General features: G+C 35.0%; 1 long non-coding RNA gene across 1 annotated transcript; it reads right to left on the reverse strand.

The window, feature by feature from the left end:
- Positions 1-1,896: 1,896 nt before the first annotated feature.
- On the reverse strand, positions 1,897-5,236 carry LOC126780347 (uncharacterized). The gene is made up of 2 exons (XR_007670485.1): positions 4,473-5,236; positions 1,897-2,358 (listed from the first exon to the last, which is right to left on the reverse strand). It is a non-coding gene; the product is annotated as an uncharacterized LOC126780347 (long non-coding RNA).
- Positions 5,237-5,968: the final 732 nt, after the last annotated feature.

A 5,968-nucleotide genomic window follows, 5' to 3' on the forward strand; every position in this document is an offset into this window, starting at 1 on the left:
AAATAGAATACATACAATATTTACTAGAACTATTATTAACATATATATATTTGAATTTAAAGTAGCCTGGAAATATCTCACTGCCGGGTTCGGCCACCTCTCGTATTCTAACCACTTGCCTCTCGTGTAAAAACACAAAACTCGCTGCTTCGACAGCGTTTAGTTCGGTTTCTGTCGAAAATTCTTCAAAATCTGCCATTTTAACTTTCATAATGGCAATTCGGATTATGCATATTTTATATTTAAATTATTAGATAGAAGCCGTTGTCTAATATAATAAGGAAATCGTTGTTTTAGTTTTGGTAACACGCAAATAGATCGACTCGATGGACATTATGTTTATATTTAATTCTTTATTAAGAAAATACGTTGATATCGTTACGATCATATTGCTGCACTGCATAGTTTCTATTTAATGCGAAAAATTGTGCTGTTAATATTCACAGTATTCGAACCGGCACCGGCAGGGCTGGAGGGCCATGAATTATTGCATACGAAGCCTTAATACTGAGTTATATTTTAATAGTAATAGTATGTTTGTATGTATGTCTGTCTATATAAATATAAATATAGTATGTTTGTCTTAAAAAATAGTGTGGTAAGCGAGATAATAGATAAACAAAACGTACCTTCACTTATTCGTTGGGAAGTAACTAATAAAATAAATAATGAATAGATATTTATAAATAAACTTCGTAATGTGTGCTAGTATACAGACAGACACCTGCAACGATGCATCCGCTATCTTTATCCGGCAAGCCGAGAAAGTTCCACGATAAGATATCAAAATTACGATAAATAACAGAGAACTCATGGTTTCAGAAACATTTCTTACTGGTGGTAGAGCTTTGTGCAAGCTCGTCTGGGTAGATACCACCCACTCATCAGATATTCTACCGCAAAACTGCAGTACTTAGTATTGTTGTGTTCCGGTTTGAAGGGTGAGTGAGCCAGTGTAATTACAGGCACAAGGGACATAACATCTTAGTTCCCAAGGTTGGTGGCGCATTGGTGATGTAAGCGATGGTTAACATTTCTTACAATGCCAATGTCTAAGGGCGTTTGGTGACCACTTACCATCAGGTGGCCCATATGCTCGTCCGCCTTCCTATTCTATAAAAAAATAAATAAATTCGAAGGCAGAGGATCCAAGTCTGTAACAGAAAGATGTAACGTAAAAAAATTAATAGCATTTAATAAATAGTAGATTATACATAATGCATTTATTAAAATATATTATATTCGAATATATTTTTTAAATTTCGCAATCAATGGAGTGTAACAATATACAAAAAAAAACTTCTTAAATAGTTATATAAATAGTGCATAAAATCCATATTAGAATCTCGATGCAATCCAGACGTCAGTATCAGGTCTTATTAGTATTGTAATATTTAACATAAAAGAATGTGAATAAAAAGTTGGGGCACGCTGACGTGGACACTAGACATAACTGTACATATACATATATGGTGTATGGATTAAAAGTACGTTCATGGATTACGAATACGTATCACAGTGGAAATGGGATGAACCGTAATTAAATTTCGACAACCACAGTCTCTTTGTTAATGAAAATAAAAGTAGTTACATTTTTCTCATTGGTGTCTCATTAGGGCTGTTATCCTATAGATATATCATAATTGCAGTGCTTAATTAACCCTTTAACCGCCCGACTTCATATCTGTTGGCGTGCCCCCAGCGCCCGGCACAGTGAATCGAAAAATAAATACCTACAAAAAAGAGGGATGTGCAATACTTAACTTTTAGATGTCGATATTTCGTTTTAACCTTTTAACCGCCCGACTTAGCTTGGTGGAGATATAGATACCTACTTGAGTATTACTTACCTTACGAAATCATTCGGCATTTTTCGTAAACCAGGAAAACAAAAAGTGTTTGAAAATTTGAACGATTTATTAATTCGTACTTAGGCTATTCAAAATAAAATCAGTCCAGAGAAGAAAAACGATTGATTTCTCAAAAGTAAGTAGGTACAGGTAATGAGTTCTTATGTGTATTGATTTATACCTACTCCTAAGTTTTAGTGCGAGTTTTTATACGTAGTCGATCGTGTCTACGTTAACTTCGATTTGTACTGAAACTTAAGTAACGCCTGGTGACAATAACGGGAACTACAAATGTTCCACAAATCTACGTAAACGTTGACACGATCGAATACGAGTACTTAAAGAAACGCGCACTGCCTACTAAACAATTAACAACAAAAATAAAAATAAAAAAAGTTACTCTTGGACATTATCAGTTTACATATAGACTTAAATGGTAACGATATTTATCACAATCACAATTTATATCACACTAATGAACAATAAACATAAAAATAAAAATTTCACTCTTGGACATGTCATTATCAGTTTACCTATAGACTTAAATGTAACGTAATGTAAAATATCACAATTTTAATAACACTTATTTCAATAAAATCAGTCTTACAATCAGAGGTAAGATTTTTCATTAATAATAATCAGTCGAATAATTCTAAATGTAGAATAATTCTACAAAACAATCGGTATCGTACCACAATTATTGTGGTACTCAACAGCACATGGATCTATGCATAGATAAACTTTGCATTTTTGGCACATAAAACGAGTCTCAGACCGTTTTCTTTTTGCTGCGCACATTTTACATCGCTGACTTTTGCCGGTTAGTATTCTAACAGGAAAATGCTCTAAGACACTATTATGTAAAAAACGGTTAGAGTCAAGGACGCCGCGCGGTGTTGACTGTTGAGTTAAAGAACATTGTTTGTATTTTTCTATTATTTGCCTGATAACGTTTAATTGGAAATCAGCTAAACTATAATTTTGTTTATTTTTTATCAGTTTATGCAAGTAGAAAGCATTAAGTAAAAACATGTCAAATATGTGAAACCCAAGCTTTTTATGCCATTTTTTTGATTTTCTTATACAACCCAATGTGCTAGTCATCATATCAGATAGGTCAACCGACCCCATATTTTTTGTGTAGTCTACTACACACTGTGGTTTCATTTTGAGTAGCCCAGTTGAGTAATCTACATTGCCTGATGGTATTATTTTGTCATCGTGTATTGTAGACAACATTAGGATCGGTTTCTTATCTTGCCATTTTAAGGCTAAGAGGGGAGGAGACGAGTAAGCGGCTATTTGTCCACGTTTCAGTTTTTGGAATTTTGGCATCCCTTTTCTACTTGATCTTACGGTACCACATGCATAAGTCGCCCTTTCTTTTAAATATATAAAAAGCTGGGGACTGGAATACCAGTTATCTGCATACAACTCTCGATTGCAAAAATAGTAGTCTTTTAAAAGTTCAGTCACAACTGATCCAGTTAACCCTAAATTTGGTACAATCTCTACTTCTGTTTCCGATCCACAGTACACTATAAAATCCACGATATAACCGGATTTGACATCACATAAAACAAATAGCTTAATGCCAAATCTATTGCGTTTTTTAGGTAAATATTGTTTTATACTTAGGCGACCTTTAAAAGGCACAATACTTTCATCAATACACATTTTTTTACCCGGGATAAATGTTGTTTTGAAAGTTTCACGAGCGTGGTCAATCATCATTTTTATTTTATGTAATCTCGGTACACTACTCATCCCTGCAGGTGCCTCATAAAAAGATAGCATTCCTAAAATTGAGCAATATCTATTTCGAAACATAGTATTATGGAACACCATACTATGTAATAATGGTTCTGTAGACCAGTGTTCTTCAATTGTTATTCTTTTGTTTCTAGTGAAAAGCATTGTTACTGTAAGGAAAATGTAAAGGTCCTCAATAGAAACGTCGCGCCATTGTTGCAGTCTTGAATATATTCTGAGATCAGTATGTCTTACGAAGTGTTGATGATATTTATTCGTACAATTTGCTATTTTCTGTAACAAGCCTTTGCTACAAAAATGTTCGAAGAAATCTAATTCCGTGGAGGTACTATCTAATTTGACAGCAGGCGACAGTCCACAAACAAAGTCGTCGAATTCTTCTAACATTGGGGTAGCAATTTGCGTTGTCCAATTAGTGGTTGTGACATTGTTATCTTGAATCTGAAAGAATACAAAAATAAATTGTAGAGCAATAAATTGTGTGAGTGGAAAACTCACACGAAACATCGGTTGCCAAGGTAGGAAATTTGAATAGCCTATAAAAGCAAAAGTAGCAGTGCGACTCAGTGCGGTGCGTGGCAGCGCGGCGTCATGCACCAAATTAACATATGTACGTATCTACAGGCGAGTCAGCGAGCACTCACGCGACTCGCGCTTCAACCAATCAGATTCAACGTTCCAGAGTAGCCGCGCGCGCATTCTCATCGCACGGCGCGCTGTCGCCATCTCACTCACTCTAATTAAGTTTAAAATTTCCATTCAGACATAACCATCACATATTACACAATAAATTAAAATATAACTAGGTATGTAATAAAAAAAATAATTACCTCCTCATCAATGTCAAACTCTTCGTCTGATAAAAATTCTTCATTTTCATCGCCTTCTAGAATTCGTATTAACTCTTCAGTAGTCGTCATGATAAATTTCTGACATGTACATTTATCGACATATGAACGTAAAACCACATGCACAAGCACAACACTGGTAGAAAATTCCAGAAGTCGGCACTCCTTAATGACGTAAGAAGCGGTCGTCTTTATCCGACCGTGGCGCTGGGCGTACTAACGAAGTATTTTTCGGAACATGTAGGCTAGGGATGGGTACCATCAATTCAGTCGCTGACGTTTCACAAGTAAATTTGCTTAATTCTATAGGAATTAAATGAAATACTTACAAATATTTGTAAAAAAATGTTTTATTAACAATTGCTGTAATTGTATTTAAAGTTAATTAGTTAGTATAACGAGAAATATTTTCATTTATTTTTATTTTTGTATCGGTAAATCTTGGCATATGTCTCGTCCCTCACGTCGGATTTTGTCGTCATGGGCGTTGCACATCAATACAATTTTCTAAAAATAATGTTAGTAATTCTTTTAACTTTGGACATTATTTTTAAGACTTCTAATTAAGAGGCTAAAGTGTATTAAACTGTAAACGATTACTTAGTTAACTATTTACCTAATGTAAACATATTTTTGATAGAATACAGCGTAATTAAATAAAAAAGCTGATAAAACGATCAGTGTTATTTTGGTCGTAAATATACGACTCAGGCGAAATGGGCCCGAAAATATTTGTCGGATTAATTCGACCTAGGCGGTTAAAGGGTTAATCGGAATACATTGTACTGCCTCATTGGTATAGTGGCTTGATATAAGGCCGCCGACCCGAAGTTCCTGGGTTCAATTATCGTCGGGTCGGGCCAATAAAAAGTTATTGGGTTTTTCCGTCAGAGAATTCTCAGTAGCAACCCAGAGTCTAGAAGTTGGAAGTGTGTACAATCCAGTGCCTAAGCCGTTGGTCCTGCGCCTGAGATCTTTCCGGTCGTGTCGGATTGTCGTCCCATCGGACTATGAGAGCTAAGGAAGAGAGAGTGCACCTGTGTTTGCGCATGGCTAATCTCTCTTGAGATTGGCCGCCGTGGCCAAAATCGGTCTGGAGGACAATATTATTATTTTTATAACATAGTAGCCAATACGATTCCTCTATTGCTTTTTTTCTAAATACAATTACCTCGCATTATTTGGCGAAATTGGTGACCGATCTTCGCTCGGCTTTATATATAAGAATGTCTCATTGGATAATATTTAATACTTATTTATCACTTCGGTATATATTATACTTTGTTGGTACTATGTCAGTAACCTTCGCGGGCATGCTCGTCCCATCACAAACGGAATCATTTAAATTTATATGTATGAACAGTTTTATATGATTTCAATATATGCAAAATTAGCAATATGTTCTATCTTCAAGTAGACAGTGTGTTTGTACATAAAATAAATTTATTGAATAACGTGAGTAGGCGTTAAAAAAAGAGTAATAGAACACGAAAATGC

Source organism: Nymphalis io, chromosome Z (genome assembly GCF_905147045.1).
Source record: "Nymphalis io chromosome Z, ilAglIoxx1.1, whole genome shotgun sequence".
NCBI classification, from domain to species: domain Eukaryota; kingdom Metazoa; phylum Arthropoda; class Insecta; order Lepidoptera; family Nymphalidae; genus Nymphalis; species Nymphalis io.